Raw genomic sequence first — 20489 nt, forward strand, 5'->3', positions numbered from 1 at the left:
ATTCCCCTCTCCCATCAATCACCAATTGCAAATGTTCATGCTGAGAGATATTGGGGGATCTCATAGACCCATTCCTTATTCCAAAATGAAATACTGGCAGGCTTAATCATGTGTAGGAAATCATAACTGCATGAGTTCATGAGTGTAGCAGACTTGTCATATCCAGAAGACAGCATGCCAGACTTCTACTTCCCATCTTCTTGATCTTACATTCTTTTACCTTCTTTTCTGCAAGATTCACTGAACTTTTGAGGGTATATTTTATTTTATTTTTTAAATTTGCATTTAACTTTTCTTTTTTTTCTCAATTTTTATTAACATTTTCCATGATTATAAAAAATATCCCATGGCAATACCTTCCCTCCCGATCCCACTTTCCCCTTTGAAATTCAATTTTCCAAAAAATATGGAGTACTTCATGAATTTTCATGTCATCCTTGTGCAGGGGCCATGCTAATCATCTCTGTATCGTTTCAATTTTAGTATATGTGCTGTTGAAGTGAGCACTGAGGGTATATTTTAGATGTCATGTTTAGAGCTGAACACACACTAGTTTCTCTTGGTAGCATTGACAGCTGTTCATCTCTGTTTTAACTTCTAGCCTTTGCATAAAGAAACTTCTGTGATCAAGTGCTAGCAGTACAATTCTATGGGGACAAACATAGATAATTAGAAAGTAGTTTGACATGCTGTCTGATTAGCAAAAACATAGTATTGGGTACCCCTAAGTTCCAAGCTACAAACTTCTGCCAGGTTTACAATACCACACATAACTTCCTTCCTGTAGAGTGGGTCTTGATTTCAATCAGAGTCCAGTTGCTTACATCCATAACTCTCATGAGCTATTACAACTGTTGACACAACTTGATTTGCAGATCAGTTATGAAGTAAGGACAGAAGGTATTTTGTTGATGACATTACCTTCTGACATCTAGAAAGAAAGCTAGCCAGTGACAATGGGCCCACAAGAGACCTCAAAGGAGTACCCAGGGCACTGCATTAGCACATGTATGTGCATACACCATACACACCACACCACATATACAAAATAGGCAAAAAGGAAAAAAAAAAAAAGTTATCATTAGGGAGGAAGCTTCCAGATCAGTTTAAGCTCAGTTTCTTTACAGCCTGCATCCAAAGTGTGTGGTGTCTTCAGTAATAGAAACTTATCATCTTGGTTTTGTGGGTAACAAAGAGCAGTAGCAATCACCAATATTGTTTTAGGGGCCTCTCTGGCCTCCCTGATCAACAACTCATTCAGAAGTAGCACATTCATGGCACTGGAAGGTAGGGACCTTCATTTGAATACTTTTTCAAGTTTATATTTTAAATTGGCTGACCAAGTGATAAGTTTACATATGATTTATCCACATGCCCTTAATTCTTTTTCATCATCCCACCACTCACATCCACCCTTCCCCTAATCCCTTGCTATTTAAACCTTTCCTTTCCACTGCTATCTGCTCTATTTTCATTCCCCTTGTATTCTGATATTTCCCTGCATAACTTGTGCATAAGCCATTACCCTTTTCTGGCCTTCTGGCCTCAACAGACACTCATTCCAATTTATATCCACTAGTATAAAAATTTGAATCTAGTAAACACATATGAGAAAGAACCTGTGTCATTTGTGTTTCTGAGTCTGGGTGTCCTTATTAATTATGATTTTTCCAGCTCTGTTCATTTTCTTATAGGTTTTATAATTTCATTTTTTATAGCTGAATAAAACTCCATTGTGCTTATGTACTAACATGTTCATTATCCACTCAGCAGTTAATGTTCACTTAGGTTGTTTCCATTTCTTAGCTCTTGTAAATACAGCAGCAATAAGCTTGTCTGAGAAAGTATCTCAGAGTAGACTGTAGAGCCCATAGGGAATATATCCAGGAGTGGTATAGCAGGCTCATATGGGAGATCTACATCTAGCTTTTTGACAAATCCCACATTGATCTCCATAGTGGTTCCATCAACTTAGACTCTTCCTATCAGTGAGTAAGGGACTCTTTCCTCCTACATTCATGCCAGTGTTTGTTGTTATTTGTCTTCTGAAGCTAGCCATTCTGGCCTTTGTTAGATAAATATCAAGACAGGTTTAATTTTCATTTCACTGATAGCAAAGGATCATCAAAACTCTTTAATATGTTTGTTAGCCACAGACTGGAAAAAATAATTCTACACAATTAAAGACAGGATGCTCATAAGAACTTTGGATATTTTCTTAAAAACGAGAATACTTTAATTTAAGGTATACTCAAGATAATTTGTAATCTAGCACTAAATAAAATGAAGTAGAAACTGTTATGACATAGATGAAACACAAATTAACTCAAAGAAAAAAGTGTGAGGATGATAAAAAGGATGGATTAATATTAACAATTTACTTATTCCATTTTGCTGATTTCATTAATCATCCCAGTCTATTTAAGTCTATAAAATTATACTTTACATATTTTGAGGTACACTATGATTTTATAATCACTGAATATGTTTGCTTTATTATAGACTTCCTGAGGGCAAAAGTGATGCACTTTATATTTCCCGATTACTTCCCATAGTCTTTCTTCTAATGATCACAACAAAAGCAGATAAGCATTAAGTGTATAATTGTTTGAAATTTAAAGGGGAGAACATCCCTCGGTGGTGATTCATTCTAGTGTCCTCCAGAAAATTTTCTTTTTACTAGTTATGTACGCAGTGTGTATACAGTTACATTTGTACCATCGTTATCCTCCTCCCTGTCCTTCCCCCTCCACAGAGACCCTCCTAGTTCATTAATGTGGGTCTTGCATTGTGGGGTTAGCCATCAGTTATAGGTAAGAGGTAATGTCTCCCTGCATAATGACCCAACTTGTGTTCTAACAGTCTTTTTGCCCCCTCTTCTGCAAATTTCCTTGAACCATGTTGGGTTCATTTTGTGTCTACTTCAGTGATATGGTCTTGGAGCTTCTGTGTCTCTGGACATCTGGTTTTGTAGGAGTTGAATGTGCTCTGAGTCTATCTGCTTCACCCTTGTGATGGTACCAGGTTCACCAAGAAAGCAGAACTCTTGCTCATTTCCCCAATTACTCTTGGTTTCAGCTTGGGCCCTGGTGAGGTAGGATTGGCTAATTCTTTCCTCAGGATCTGAGTCCATTTGAAAAAGAGAAGCAAATTCTCCAATGGAGAGTGAAGTCAGTACCAGATAAATAGGATAACCCTTATTATTTTAGAGAGAATTTAATAGGTGTAGGCCCTCTTATAGCCCAAGATTGGTAATCCCAAGTAGTTTTAAAATAAATTATAGTGCAATTTAACACAAAGAGTAAGTTACAAGAATATATCAGAGATGACATAATACATTTATGTACCAGTTTAAGAAGAAACAACTACAGCCTCTCAAAAGAGGTAAGCATGGGCTGGAGAGATGGCTTAGCGGTTAAGCACTGCCTGTGAACCTAAGGACCCCGGTTCGAGGCTCAGTTCCCCAGGTCCCACGTTAGCCAGATGCGCAAGGGGGTGCACGCGTCTGGAGTTCATTTGCAGAGGATGGAAGCCCTGGCTCGCCCATTCTCTCTAACTCCCTCTATTTGTCTTTCTCTCTGTGTCTGTCGCTCTCAAATAAATAAATAAATAATTTTTTTTTTAAAAAAAGAGGTAAGCATGGGCTCTACCTTTGCAGAATGTATCTAGGTTTAGAGGTGGACAAAAATTGGATGGAGTTCCAGATTCAAAGCAAAGCAGGCACAAAGCAGCAGTAGAGTGAAAGCATCAAGTATGTGCACATTTCAATACTGCTAAATTTTTTGAGATGTAGATTGGTAGAAGACTAATTTGAAGAGTAGGTACCATAAACTTTAGTACATCTTAAGAAGCTTTAATGTTGCTGTTTTTACAATCAGCAAGAACTTGGTCACTATTTTTGAGTCATTTGTAGGACAGGTTGCAGGAAATCAAACAGTTAGAAAGTAAGTTAGGAGACCCATAAGGTAAAACTCCCTAGTAATGAAAATGGAAAGATATAAGATTTCAAGCTAGATGTGAGACTTATTTTAATACACAATCAAACATGCATGACGTTCTTGGACTGACTTTCCTGGAGTAGGTGTCGTTGTTAGTTGTGTGCAAAGCTCATGTGGGAGTACTCGAGAATCAACCCTATGCAGAGGAGAAGATGGGAGGTTGATCAGAATCAGTTCGAGTAGAGGAGCAGCTTTGAGAAAAAATCAACTGACACAACAGGACACCCTGAGTCACAGATGACATTTCTGAACTGTTTTCAGACGAGAATGGACAATTTCATGAAGTGATCTTATGAACATGCTGAAGCAAAAGAGCTCTGTTGAGCTTTGGGGAATGGCACTGTGATTCTAACTGTTCTCTATTAGCTCCTTGTTAATGAATCCTCATGATGGGGAAAGGAGAACTATCAGTGGTGCACAATGCTCACTGAGAGGGCAGAAAGAGGCTGTCAAGACCTCAATATATGTAATTAATATACTCTAAATGTTCTAAATAAAACTTTGAGAACTTCTTTAGAAAAAACATGTTTTTATAAATAACAGTGTAATACAGAAATATTCTGCATATAACCTGATGTGGTTAGGAAAGGACTTTTGCTAAGTTAGTGAAAGTATATGGTCAAAAATATTAATACTGGGCTGGGGAGATGGCTTAGTGGTTAAGCGCTTGCCTGTGAAGCCTAAGGACCCCGGTTTGAGGCTTGGTTCCCCAGGTCCCACGTTAGCCAGATGCACAAGGGGGCACACGCGTCTGGAGTTCATTTGCAGAGGCTGGAAGCCATGGAGCGCCCATTCTCTCTCTCTCCCTCTATCTGTCTTTCTTTCTGTGTCTGTCGCTCTCAAATAAATAAATAAAAAGAATATTAATACTGAAGATGGAAAAGAATAGGAGATTTAAGAGACATATCAGGAGAAAGTTGTTAGTGAACAATAGAGTGTGTTTAACATCCTGCATCAGGCTCAAAGAAATGTAAACATAAAGGCTTTGGCTAGTTCATCTTTCCAAGAAAGTTTACTCAAGCTCTTAAATAAAGCAATTCTGTTTCTAATAATAAAATAATAGCATCATCTGTTTCCTAGCACAGAAAGAATCAATTTATTAGTTCAGCATATGTCTTTCCTTACTAAACAATAAAGTTTGTTTTTTCTATCCAACATTACTAATTTTGAATACAGAATACTTACTGACAAGGGTTTCTAAATGTTTCTTTTTTAATTCTAATGTATCATTTATGTGTTGTCATTTTCCTTTTTATTCTTCCTTCTTTCTTTCTTTTTGGAAAGTGCCTCTCTGTGTAGTAACCTCAAACTCATAATTCTCCTCCCTCAGCCTCTCTAGTGCTGGGCTTCTAGGTGAGTACTACCATACCAAGCTGGCATGTCTTTGATGTATTAAAAGCATATGTAACTCCCTGTACAAACTTGTTTTAGTTTTCTGGTATGTTTGTTTTATAGGGTTTACATACATACTGTATATATATATATATATACATATATATATATGTATATATATGTATGTATGTATATATATATGTACATATATATATATATAAAATATGCATTTTCATAAACTATGTGACCTAATTCAAGGATTTCCTAATATATATATATATGTATGTATGTATGTATATATATATATATATATATATACACATACACACACACACACACACACACACATATATATATATGTATATGTATATATGTATATGTTTATGAAAATGTATAATTTATAATTGGCAGTCATGTCCCTTTAAATCGACCAACAAAATTAAAATCAGTTTCTGTTGAGAAGGTATAAATACCTCTTTTTACCTCAAATGCATATCCCAGTTCCTTCTGGAATAAAAATACTAATGGAATAAACAAATGGGGAGAAAAAGAAAGAAGAGGAGGCAGATTCAGGTAGGACAGTCTGCTGCATTTATAACTGCATGATGAAGATACTAACCCCACTAAGGAGGGCTCACAGTAAAATGGGAACAGGGAAGAGGGGTTAAAGAGAATAACACTAGCAAAATGGGCCCAACAGTAATTAATAGATCAATTTTTTTTTTTTAAAGAGAATGGAAACACTGTGGCAGTTGAAAAGCTAAAAGGAGATCATTTGAAAGAAATTCCAAGCCAAAAAGTCTCCTGGAAATTATACAGAAATTTTAGGATTCCTTGTATGCTAACACAGTGATAATTTTGGTTGTTCCTGGATTCTTGTCTACTGAATTTGAAGAATGAAATCCACAGACCAAAGAATAAAGTTTAGAAATATTTTATTTTAGCTTAAGGCCTTAGGATGGGGAAGAGAAGGAAGGACCTTAAATCTGAACATAAGAGAAGGAAACAAGTGTGGCAGAGGGAAGGGGTTGAGAAGCTCCATGAGAGAAGAAAACAGTTTGTTGCTTTTTTGTTTGTTTCCAGAGAGGTTAAGAGGAGGTTTGTGAAAGCCAATTTGAGACTTAGTCCTCAGTTATTTATGAGGAGTAGCTGCATCAGGAAGCCCAAGTGTACAGTGTTTGCATGAGCCCCATGTATATGGGTGGCTGCTTTAGCCAGTTTACTCCTGACGCTAGAGTCTGGGTCAGAAATTTTGGAAAGAGGCAAACTTCTCAACCTGTTAATTCTCTAGTAAAGGAGTGGAAGAGCTCCCTAACAGGACAGAGATAAGGGATGGCCAGATCTTTCTGATGTTCCTGACCTTTAGTAAAGTGTAATGACCTAGATTTTCTTCTGTAGGCCCAAGGACAGTTCCTTCACTTAGCCAAAGAAAACTATTTCCTTTGGAAGTTCATCACCCCCTAAGCTGCCTAGCCAGTTTTCAAAATTCTCAGTGTCTTTCTTGGAAGCTATTCATCTGTGTGTGAAGATGAAAGCCTTGTGGGAATGTCTGCACACATTTAGCTTCTTCATACTTCGTGTGGTAACTACCTTCTTGTGCTCCCTTGCTTCTTATGTGTACTAATGTATCAAGATGAAAGCAAAATACCCCTACCATTCTTTGAGATAGGGCTTCATTCTATATCCCAGGTTGGCCTGGCACTCACTGTATGAGCCATGTTTTTAAATTTTATTTATTTATTTTTAAGAAAGGCTTTGTTATGTAGTCTATGCTTACCTCAAACCACAGATCACTCTGCCTTAACCTTGAGAGTTTTAACTATTATCTTTATCACTGTTTCACTATATTAAAGGTAATAAAGGTCTTTTTCTGCTTGTTTCCTTCCTCAGTCGTATAAGCTACCTTGAGGGAGTATTTATATAAATATAGTTCCTTAATTTGTAAAAAGTAAGCCTTTAAAAATATGTAAATAAATTTGAAATTTTGTTTGCTTTAGAAACCATTATGGATAGATAATTAGGTAGTGTCCTGAAAAAAGCTTGGAATTACCCAAAAAGAAAAAAAAAAAAAAAAGACTTGGATAGTTATCAAATTTTTGATTTTACAAATAATGTCTAATAAAAACCTATTATAAGATCAAGAAAATTATTATAAGACCAACTATAGAATCAACCAAAGCCACATGGAGACTATTAATTACATTCTCTAACCTGACTATTTGATTTTTAGCTCTTGTTCTTTTAAAAATGGTGATTTGGGGCTAGAGATATTACATAGTGGTTAAGGCATTTGCCTGCAAGGCCAAAAGACCCAGGTTCGATTCCCCAGGACCCACTTAAGCCACATGTACAAGGTGGCACATGCATCAGTAGTTTGCCTGTAGCTGCTAAAGGCCCTGATATGCCCATTCTCTCTCTCCATCTGCCTTTCTCTCTAGCTCTCTTAGACAAATAATAAAAAGAGATTAAAAGGAGCTTTTTAACTACACCCAAAAAATCATTGCAAGAAAAACATTAACATATTCATATGATGCTTTCAAATGCAAAAAGTACTTTTTAAAATTTGAGAGATGTCATACAAAAATTTTGCAAGTGGCTCTCCATATAAACACATATTTAATCACAGTAAATTAAGAAATTTAAGGACATGGAATTTTTGTATCTTCACATTTCTGAAAAAGATTTGCCATCAAATTTAACAAGTATTAGCTATCAGCTAGAATTCTGTATTTTGGTGTTTCTGTGAATTTATTGTGCTTCTTCCAGCCCTACTTTTGCTAGATATTTTATAGGTATAGATTTTATTTGGGTATTTTCTTTTAACAGTATCTACTTTGTTTCTGGAGGTTGTTGACACAATGTGAAACTACTTAACTACTTCCTGTCAATAATGTTCCAGTACTCACATGTAATTAAATATGTTTATAACTCAATTTGACCTTTAAATTCCCTTAATTACTAAATATCTACATTTTCTTCAATAAAACTTCCTCCTTAATCAATATCCTCTATTTTTCACTAGTGAGTTTATTGTATGAGTAGACCAATTTTAAATATGCAATGTGATTATCTGCATTCTGATCCATTTTTTTATCTATTTAAGTCATCATAATTCCTTTACTTATTGTCTCTGTTTCTACCCACTCAAGTATTTTTTCTTCCTATTTTGAATTTTCAGTAAAATATAATTCATGAAGATAATTATAATTATCTATACATAATCTATACATTACATAGATAATTATAAAGATAAAATATAACTCATGTTTCAGTATGTGTCTGGAAAATAAGCTTTATTAGTAGACCCTTTAATAAAAATATCATTTTAATTAAATAAAAAAAAATTGCAGCCTTATCTATCAGAAAACTTACCAAACACCTATTATTGTTATTCTCTCTGTTTTTAATTAAATAGAAATATTGTTACCACGCATCATATATTGGTATCATTATTTCTCTCCTCCCTGATCCCATTCCATTTAGAGCCCTCCTCAGTGAGATTGCTGGTATTCCTCATGGGGTTATGAGTTGTGAGAGCAGCACTGAGTCATTGTGGGGACATCTTGTCAGCTGATTGCTTTCATATAGCAGTGTTCCCTACTTATGGTGTTCATGGTCATTTTCCCCAGCAGCTCTTGCATTGCTTTCCAACACTTAAATGACCCAAACAACATACTTTCAGGGATTATTTCTATAGTTTGTTATTTTAACTTTTACTTGTGAAAATCAAAGATGTTCATTAGCATTATTCCTTTCTTAGTAGAATTTGCAAAAGTTAAAAACAACATAAAAAGCTAAAAAGACTATGGTTGGTTGGTTGGTTATGACAGGTGTTTACAATAACTCCATCTGGCCTGGTTCTATAATTCCAATGTTGTCTTTGAACTTGAATATTCTTCCTCAACTTCTCAAGTATTGGGACTTTTGGCATGTGCCAATATGTCCAACTTAAATTTCAATATTAGTTTCATTTATTCATATAAATTTCATTTAAATTTAAATAAACATTATATAAATTTTAATTACTAATGTAATTGCTATATATAACTACAACACTAACTTTAAAAAAAATTTTGTTTATTTTTACTTTTTTTTTTTTTTTTTTTCGAGGTAGGGTCTCACTCTGGCTCAGGCTGACCTGGAATTCACTATGTAGTCTCAGGGTGGCCTCGAACTCTCAGCGATCCTCCTACCTCTGCCTCCCGAGTGCTGGGGTTAAAGGCGTGCGCCACCACGCCCGGCTGTTTATTTTTCCTTATTGAGAGCAACAGAGAGAGAGAAAGAGGCAGATAGAGAGAGAGAATGGGTGTGCCAGGGCCTCTAGCCACTGCAAACCAAACTCCAGACGCATCCGCCCCCTTGTGCATCTGGCTAACATGGGTCCTGGAGAATTGAGCCTCGAACCAGGATCCTCAGGCTTCACAGGCAAGTGCTTAACCGCTAAGCCATCTCTCCATCCGGTAACTTTTATTTATATATTTTCATATGACAGATGAAGGTGCTGTAGAAATGGTTCAACATGTGCTTGCATACAAAACCTGCCTGACCCTAGTTTAAATGCCAGTTACATACATAAAGCCAGATGCACAAAGTGGCACATTCATCTGGTGTTAATTTGTAGTGGCAAGAGATAGGCACTAACATGCACATCTTCTCTGTCTCTGTTTATTTCTCTCTCTCAAATAAAAACTATTTTAAGAATGGCAGATGTGGAAGAATTTTCATCACAAGGGAGATGCTGCAAGAATAAAGAGTAATTCTGTCATGTGTGGGTTCAAATATATACAGCACATTTATCAAGGTGGGAGCTTGAGATTGATCTTGAAAGTAATGTCTATATTTAGCCAGGTGTAGTGGAATATATCTGTAATTTCAGCTTTCAGTAGGCAGAAGCAGATGGGTCATGACTTTAGTGTCAGCTTGTATTACATAGTAAGATTCTAACTTAACAATGTAACAAAATCCAAAGCTTGACATGTATTATTGTATTTCATTAAAATCCTGTTGTTGAATAAAGCATTTTTCTCATATTTTTTTAAGATTAAGTACTGCTGATGCTTCACTTCTGATGGTATATGATACCAACATAGAGATTGAGTGAGGTTCTATTGAATGATATCAAGGCAGAGGTGGTTTTAAAGAAAATAAAACATGAATTTGCAGGCACTGGTATTGGCAAAGAAACAAAAGTCAAAGAATTGTAGAAAAAAAAACCCACGCAACTATCTCATAGACACATTGGTGAACTGTACACACATTAGAAATCTGAAAAACAAATAAAAAATAAATGAAGAGACTTCTGGTTAAGATGGCACTGTGTAGGTACAAAGCCAAAGCAGCATGGGGGGGAGCCAAAAAATAAAAATAAAAAAAAGAAACCCATCAAAATACACACTTTTACTGAAAAGTGAGGTGTATAGGAAATGAAAGAGCAGTGGAGAAGTAGGAGAGATCCAGAGTATCCAGAGCCTGCACAGGTCGGCAAAAGCACCTCAGGAGGGGCAGGTCCGCATGAGACCACAGTGAGTGGCATGCCCGACAGGCTCGGCTTGAGTCGCAGGAAAAGCCAAGTGAGGGATTTTCCGCTCACACGGGGGCTCTCCACAAACTCAAGAAAACTGAAGGGAGAACAGCAGTGAACAACAGAGTAGCAGATCACAAGTTAGAAGAACACGTGCAATAGTGGGCCAACTGAGCAGCATCAGCTCCCTACCCTTCCACAATGCCAGTGTTGAGCCCTCAAGAACAGAGCAGCAGTCCAGGGACCCAGCCATGCCTACTTGAACTGATAGAGCATGAAAGATGGACCAAATCAAGAGTGCAGCTGAGACCAAAATCATCCCAAAACATAATTGGGATTACACCAGGTCAGTAACCGCCTAGTAAACCTGGTATATATGCCTGAACCACAAGTGATAATTGCACCTTCCATATCAGGATAAATTATATGTTAAATTGGATGGATGGTCAAATTTTCCATTCTTAAATAAACTGTGTTTTGGGATTGTTATTCGTTGTTTCTTGAATTATAGTGGCTTTGTTTACTCTTCTGTTATACATTAGGGAAGGGTTCCACATGGTCACAAGCTGACTTGGAACCCTCTGCAGACCAGAAATCTTAACCTCCTTGTTGTCAGGATTAAAAGAATGGGTGAGGCACCACACAGACTAAAGGACAGACAGAGGATCTGGCTGTCCTAATACCTACTTTTGGATAAATACTCTGTGCTGTTTTTCATTGAAAGTGTACATTGTCTAGTTAAATTTTAGAATCTGCCTGTATTTTTTTCCACTTAGCCTACTTGAATACTGTCATAGCTGGCACAATGAACAGCTAGAGTCACTTTTGTAGACACTCTGAGAGTCTTCAGAGCCACACCTAGTGCCTTAAGCTCCTACCCTGAAGATATATAACATCAGATTGATTGATACATCTCACAATACCCAGCTGACTGGAAAATCCAATCATTAAATAATCCAAGATGCAAAAACATATACATTATAACACAAGAAACACCAAAAATCAAGACAATATAAATCCACCAAAAAAGTATTAATGCATCAGAAATGACCTCCAGTGAGAACGAGTTAGAGGAAATGCCTGAGAAAGATTTCAAAAGAATGATTATAAATATGTTCAAAGAACTCAAAGAAGAAATCAAAGGAAACAAAAAAGACAGAGGATGTCAATTTAATGAAATAAAGAGGTCAATATTAGACATAAATAAGGAAATAGAAATAATAAACAAAAACCAGTTAGAATTACTAGCAATAAAGAACCAGTTAATGAACTAAAAAACTCTGTAGAAAATCTCACCAGTAAAATGGATGAAGGAGAGGATAGAATATCTAAGCTAGAAGACCATGTGGCAGATTTAATACAGTCCAACTAAGAGAAAAACAAACTTACTGAAAAGTATGAGTGGGAATTTCAAGATATTCAGGACACTATGAAAAGATCAAATATAAGAATTCAGAGCATAGTAGAAGGAGAAGAATTTCACTCCAAAGGCATAGTTGGCATCTTCAACAAAATCATAGAAGAAAATTCCCTCCAAATTGTGAAAGAGGTGTCAATGCAGATACAGGAATCCTTTAGAACACCAGCCAGACAAAACATGGAAAGAACCTCTCCTTGCCATATTATAATCAAACTACCAAATATACATACCAAAGGGAAAATATTGAAAGCAGTCAGACAGAAAAATCAAGTTGCCTACAAAGACAAGACTATCAGCATTACAGCAGATTACTCAACACAAACTTTAAAGGCCAGAAGGGCATGAAGTGATGTATTCGAAGTTCTGAAAGATAACAGCTGTCAACCAAGGTTACTTAACCTGCAAAACTATCCATTCAAATAGACAGAGAAATAAGGACATTCAATGACAAAAGCAAACTAAAGGAGTATTTGAAGACAAAACCAGCTCTACAGAAAATACTTGAAAGAATCCTCCATGCTGAAGCAAGAAAAGCACACATATAAGGAACCAGGAAAAAACAAACAATACTCAAATACTAGTTACCACAAGATAGCAAAGGTAAAACCAGAAAAACTACAAAAAAAGGCAAAAATGAATACACACCTTTCAATAGTATCTCTTAATATCATAATATCATAATAATGGCCTCATTGCCCCAACCAAAAGACATAAGTTTACAGTCTGAGTTAAAAAGTAGGATCCTCCAATTTGTTGCTCCAAGAAATCCACCTTTCTACAAAGGATGGACACTCTCTTAGGGTGAAAGATTAGAAAACAGTGTTTCAAGAAAATGGACCAAGAAAACAAGCAGGGGTTGCTATCTTAATATCTAACAATGTAAACTTCAGTCCAACATTAGTTAAGAAAGATAAAGGACACTTTATATTGATTAAAGGCATCCTCCAACTGGAGGACATTAAACTCCTAAATATATATGCAACTAATATGGGGACCAACAAATTTATCAAACAAACACTATTAAAGCCTTGGAAAGAAGAACATGGCAAACCCAAAATTAGCAGACAGGAAGAAATAGTAAATATTAGGGCAGAAATTAATGAAATAAAAACTAAAAAAACAATCCAAAGAATCAATGAAACAGAGTTGGTTCTTTGAAAGGATAAACAAGATTGATAAACCCTTATCAAGTCTGACAAAAAGAAAGAGAGAAGATTCATAAATTAATAAAATTAGAGATGAAAAAGGTAAAATCACAACAGATGCCAAAGAAATTCAAATAGTCATAGAGACATACTATAAAAGCATGTACTCCACAAAGTATGAAAATATAAAAGAAATGGAGGATTTCCTTGATTTATATGACCAACCTAAATTAAATCAAGATGAGATTAGTCACTTAAATAGACCTATAACAAGCATGGCGATCCAAACAGTTATCAAAAAATCTTCTAACTAAGAAAAGCCCAGGCCCAGGTAGATTCACTGCTGAATTTTACGAGACCATCAGGGAAGAGATAATACAATTTCTGTTTAAGCTTTTCCAAAAAAATAGAAAAAAATTGGAATTCTACCAAACTTCTTCTATGAAGCCAGAATCACCCTGGTACTATAACCAGGCAAAGATAGAACAAAAAAAAAAAAAAAAAAGAAAGAAAATTACAGAATTACAGACCAATCTCCCTCATGAACATAGATATAAAAATTCTCAACAAAATATTGGCAAACAGAATACAAGAATATATAAGAAAGATTGTTCACCCTGACAAAGTAGGTTTTATCCCAGAGATGCAGGGATGGTTCAATATACACAAATCTATAAATGTAATATATTATATAAATGGATTGAAGGACAAAAATCACATGATCATCTCATTAGACGCAGAGAAAGCATTTGACAAAAATCCAACATCCCTCCATGATAAAAAGTCCTACAGAGACTGGGAATACAAGGAACATATCTCCATATAATAAAGGCTATTTATGACAAGCGTACAGCCAACATATTACTAAATGGGGAAAAACTGGAAGCTTTTCCACTAAAATCAGGAATAAGACAAGGGTGTCCACTGTCCCCACTTTTATTTAATATGGTACTGGAAGTCTTAGCCATAGCAATAAGGCAAGAGACATACATAAGATGGATACAAATTGGAAAGGAAGAGATCAAGTTATCATTATTTGCAAATGACATGCTTCTATATATAAAGGTCCCTAAAGACTCTACTAGCAAACTGTTAGAGCTGATAAAAACCTTCAGCCATGTAGAACGATACAAAATAAATACACAGAAGTCCATAGCCTTCCTATATCCTAACAACAAACACACAGAGGATGAAATCAGAGAATCAATCTCATTCACAATTGCATTAATGAAAATAAATTACCTTGGAATAAACCTAATCAAGGAAGAAAAGGATCGCTACAATGAAAACTTTAAAAAAATCAACTGAGAAATTGCAAAAGACAGTATGATGTGGAAAAACATCCCTTGTTCCTGGATTGAAAGAATCAGTATTGTGAAAATGGCAATCTTACAAAAAGCAATCTACACATTTAATGCAATCCCCATCAAAATTCCAAAGGCATTCTTTATGGAAATAGAAAAAACAATCCAAAAATTCATTTGGAATCATAAAAAACCTCGAATATTTAAAATAATACTGAGCACCAAAAATAAGGCTGGTGGTATCGCAATACCTGATATTAACCTATACTACAGAGCCATAGTAACAAAAACAGCATGGTACTGGCAGAAAAGCAGACATGTAGATCAATGGAACAGAATAGAAGACTCAGATGTATGTCCAGGTAGCTATAGCCACCTGATATTTGATAAAAATGCCAAAAATACTCATTGGAGGAAAGACAGGCTCTTCAGCAAATGGTGTTGGGAAAACTGGATATGTATCTGTAGATGGATGAAATAGATTCTTCTCTCTCCATGCACAAGAATTAAGTCCAAATGGATTAAAGACCTTAACATCAGACCAGAAACTCTAAAACTGCTAGAGGAAAAAGTAGGGGAAACATTTCACCATATTTGTCTTGGAAAAGACTTTCTGAATAGAATCCCAATTGCTCAGGCAACAAAACCACAGATTAACCACTGGAACCTCATGAAATTACAAAGATTTTGCACTGCAAAGGACACTGAGAATAAAGCAAAGAGACAACCTACAGAATGGGAAAAAATCTTTGCCAGCTATATATCTGATAGAAGATTAATATCTGGGATATACAGAGAACTTAAAAAGTTAAATAATAAGAAACCAAACAAGCCAATTAAAAAATTGGCTAGGGGGTTACATTGAGAGTTCTCAAAGGAAGAAATACGGATGGTGTATAAGCATCTAAAAAAGTGTTCTATGTCGCTAGCCATCAGGGAAATGCAGATTAAAACTACCTTGGGATTCCATCTCACTCCTGTCAGATTGGCTGCCATCATGAAAAAAGTAAAATGATTACAACTGTTGCCGGGGATGTGGAAGAAGATGAACCCTTCTACACTGTTGGTGGGAAAGTAACCTGGTCCAGCCATTGTGAAAATCAGTGTGAAGGTTCCTAAAACAACTTTTTTTAGATTGATCTATCATATGACCCAGCTATAGCACTTGTAGGCATATATCCTAAGGACTCATCTCATTTTCTTAGAAGTACATGCTCAACTATGTTTATTGCTGTTCAATTTATAATAGCTGGGAAATGGAACCAGCCTAGATGTCCCTCAACTGATGAGTGGATAATGAAGATATGGCACATTTATACAATGGAGTTCTACTCAGCGGTAAGGACAAATGAAGTTATGAAATTTTCAGGAAAATGGATGGATTTGGAAAGGATTATACTAAGTGAGGTAACACAGGCCCAGAAATCCAAGTGCTGCATGTTCTCTCTCATATGTGGATTCTAGCTACAGATGATTGGGCTCTGTGTGAGAAGGAAAAAACTCAGTAGCAGAGTTTAGTAAGCTAAAAAATTGATATAAAGCAAAGAGAAAGGAGGGAGGAGGGTACTTCATAGGTTGTTGTTGTATATATGTAAGTAGAAGAATAGATTTACGTGAGTGAATAGGCCCAAAGTGAGGTCAGGTGAGGAGATAGAGAAAGGTTGTGGGAGGGCTAATCAAAATCTAAGAGGATATAAACAATTCATATGGAATCCTATGGTTATGGACAATGGAAGACTCAGGAGCCATAGATTGTTGCTAGAAAATTTTCAGTGCTAGGGATGGGATACCTTCCAGGGAGTTGTTGGCCAGGGAGGTCCCTGATGCCCCAAAATAGTATAGGCCATTGCTGAGGTCCTTGGTTTCCCACCAGGAATCGATGTAAGAGCTTATTGCTGAAGACTCCACATACTTGGGCTGTAAGTCCACTGAGAAATCCTGGTGGAACTGAGCTGATAACCTCCTTCATGTAGACCAGCTGACAGAAAGCTGGAAGAAGCCATTCTACATGTAGTTCAATGGGAGGAAGAGATACTACCAGTGTAGATACTCAACAGTGGACACTGCAAGCCTTATAATTGGCCAGCCAGGCCAAATGAGGCAACGGGTGTAATAGTGGCAGGTCTGTCATGGTGGAAACCAACTGCCCTCCAATTGGACTGGAGGCCCACACAATGGGAGGGAATACATCCCTGATATTGAAAACTTAAAACAGGGGTATTCATGAGTCCTAGGGATGTAACATCTGCTGATGTCTGGATAAATGTATGTATTATGCTTATCAAACTGCCCAATAAGCACTTCTCTTAATATTTATACCCTAATATTATTGCTACTCTCACTTTGGGTAGTGAATCTTCTCTTTTCAGATAACAGTGATCTTGGGAAGACTCAGAAGGTATCATGGTGCTGGAAAGAAGTGACTAGCGTACTGAGTAACATCTCAATCACACCTTCCAAGGCTCAGGGTCTAATATGGAAGAGGTTGCGGAAAGAATGTAACAGCCAAAGGAAGGGTAGGACTCCTTACAAAGTGCTCCCTCCAGACATAAAATGGTCTGGATATCCATGACCTTATAGTGCCTGATACTACCTAAACAAGACAATCATAAGAGGAGGAAAAGATCATGACATCAAAATAAAAGAGAGACTGATTGAGATGGTGAGGGGATATGATGGAGAATGGAATTTCAAAGGGGAAAGAGGGGGCATGAGGGTATTACTATGGGATATTTTTCAAAATCATTGAAAATGTTTAAAAATATTGAGAAGAAATAAAAATTAAATTAAATTAAAAAGAAAAACAAATGAAGATGGCTAGCTAAGTCTAACAGCTGTTCAGATTTATACAGAGCAAATATTATACTGAGAACATCAGGGTTATATAGCAAGCAATTTTCTTTTTGTTTTAATAGGCTTTGTATGTGTATATATGCATATGTACATAGTGTATACATATGGGTGTTTTTTCTCTGTGTGTATGTGTGTGCACTGTGGTGAAAGTTCACATGCATGTGCATGCCTATCAGTTTGAGGGCCAGAGGACAACCTCTGGTGTTCTTCCTCAGATGTACTGTCTGTCTCCTTTGAGAACTGAAACTCTTTTGTCTTGAGCTTACCAATTAAGTTAGACTAGTTGTCCAGTGAAGTACAGATATCCACTTGTCTCTGCTTTTTCTTCATTGGTATTATAGGTACATGCCACAACACCTGGGTACTGGGGATTGAAGTCATAACCTCATGCTTGTGAAATAAGTATTTTACTGACTGAGTTATCTTCCTATCCTTACATGCACAGAAATTTCTTTAGTAATCCTTATCTTTTTTTCTGAAATCTACACATGCTCTATGAACTTAGAATTAAGAGCAGGAGGAGAGGAGAAAATATTGCAATGAAAGTCCTGAAGATGAAAGCAAGCATTTTATCTAGAAGGGTATGTTACTGCAAAGCTTTGGAGCTTAGCATGTGTGGAAAACAAAAATACTAGTAACCTCTACATTATTGTAATTATAGAGGCTAAAACGTGTTTTTTGGAATCTATGAATATTTTTATGTAGCCATAATAGGCCGAGACAAACCAATTAATAAAATTAAAAGTGATTCTTTTAAGTTTGTGCAACTAATACCAAAACCTCACCTCTTCATTTAGACTAGATTTCTAGTACCACACCTATAGAAACTCAGAATGAGTTACACATAGTGCTATCCTTGCTTTGACCTTAAGATAATCATACAAAACGATGTAAGGAATATTATGCTGGCCAAAATAACAGCCACAGAATTTGATACAGTAATTTAATAGGACATGCAGGGGAGATGTTGTGATGAACATTATTTACCAGTGGTTTTCTATCAATGAGACTGGGATCACAAAATAAACTAAAAAGTAAGTGCTAATCCTCCCTCATCAATAACATTTCACTATCAGCCACAATTTTCCTGAACCATTTTATTACAATTAACCTCTACCTTATATTTTAGTACTAAAAACCTATGTTTAATATGTTGTAAATTGGTAAAAAATTGTATTTGACCAGAAGTCTACATAAAACCTCTAGTTAGCCTGCTAGTTGTAATTTATCACATCTGGTAATATTTTCTACATTTATTCAATTTTCCATGATTTTAAAATTCTTGTAGTCTTCATTTTTTTAATACTTTTAAACAAATACTTTAATACTTAAATACTTTTATTGAGAGCCTACTTCATATGGATTTCTTATTCAATTCCTAGACACACCAACCTGAAGTTGCTGTTAGTTATCTGTAAATATTTTTAGATAACCTTTTTTTTTGGTGGGGGGGAGTTACAAGGTAGGGTCTCACTCTGGTCCTTGCTGACCTGGAATTAACAATGTATTCTCAGGGTGGCCTTGAACTCATTTCAGTCCTCCTATTTCTTCCTCCTGAGTGCTGGGATTAAAGGTGTGAGCCACCACACCCAACTTATCCGTAAATATTTTTTTTAATTGGACTATATTTATTTTAAATGGAAGCAGTACAACTGAACTTAAAAATCTCTATATAAGTGCATTTGCTAGACTATTTGGCTTTCTATATCTGGTCCTGTTTTTTTGGATCAAGTGACTTAAACTTTGTTACCTACTGACTTAAATTTAGAGCTGCTATATTTTAAAGTATAATAAATTTTTTTCACCCTCTCACATTTGACTGTTTTTGATTGTACAGGAAAGAGATTTCTGATGTTCTGTTAGTGCAATACAGTTATGGGACGTATTCTCTTGTCACTGAGGTATAAAAACTGATTTTCATGTCCTAACAAATTTAAAAAGAAAAAGAAACTAAGCAAATTGTTTAACCACTTCACTGACTGAAATCTAATAAGCATCTAAGATATTCCACTACACTGTCTGGTGTCCTTTAGTATTTAGAATTACTTACTTAGAATGATTAAAATAAATCCCATAGTCTTCATGTCAACCTGTGAGGTCTATGAGTTCCTTCACTGCTGTACAAGTGCTTGTGGATATAACATGCTTTCTTGAAAATTGGAATACAATTGTCAGAAAGATTTAAGATTCTGAAAATATTGCAAATTGCCACTCTATAAATTCTGTGTTAATTGTTTTAACTATTTACTATTACCAAATATAAAACAGTGACTCCAAAGCCCTTATTGCTGATTAATTCATGTATTTCTTCCATGTTTCAGACATGTATTTTCCAAACAGAAAGTCTCAATATGAATTAATGATGTTATTTTTTTTTAATTTTATACTATATTTTCTCCCAAAATAATTTGAATAAATGTACTAAGAATATATATTTGCAATATACCTGTTAGATAAAAAAAAAATCAGATGATCATGTAGGGCCAGGAAAAATTGAGAAGCAGAGGTCATTTTACTTAGAATCCTCACTATCTAACCCTTTCAATTCTTAAGTTTATTAGCCTAACCAATATCTTGTCTTCATTTCATGCTCAGTTTTTATTGAACAGCATTTTTAATATCAGTACTTTCATTTTCTTTCCAGCATATCCTTCACAACTATTTTTTTTTGTGATGGTTTAAATATATTTTCAACTTTATGAGACCAAGAATCACCTAGGAAATAAACTTCTATAAGCAATTATTAAATGAGATTTACTGATGTAGGAAGACCTTCCTAAACTGCAGGCAGCATCACTGAGGACCTGGATTGTATAAAAGGAGAAAGCTGGCTGAACACCAACATTCATCACTGCCATCTTCCTTAGTATGAACTGAATGTGGCCAGCTGATTCAAGCATCTTTCTCCATGCCTTC

At 35.8% G+C, this 20489-nt stretch overlaps 1 non-coding gene across 1 annotated transcript; it reads right to left on the bottom strand.

Annotated features, from left to right (window-relative positions):
• Positions 1 to 400: 400 nt before the first annotated feature.
• LOC123462420 lies at positions 401 to 507 on the bottom strand. The gene has a single exon (XR_006638242.1). It is a non-coding gene; the product is annotated as a U6 spliceosomal RNA (small nuclear RNA).
• Positions 508 to 20489: the final 19982 nt, after the last annotated feature.

The sequence above is a fragment of the Jaculus jaculus genome, chromosome 7 (assembly GCF_020740685.1).
Source record: "Jaculus jaculus isolate mJacJac1 chromosome 7, mJacJac1.mat.Y.cur, whole genome shotgun sequence".
NCBI lineage: Eukaryota > Metazoa > Chordata > Mammalia > Rodentia > Dipodidae > Jaculus > Jaculus jaculus.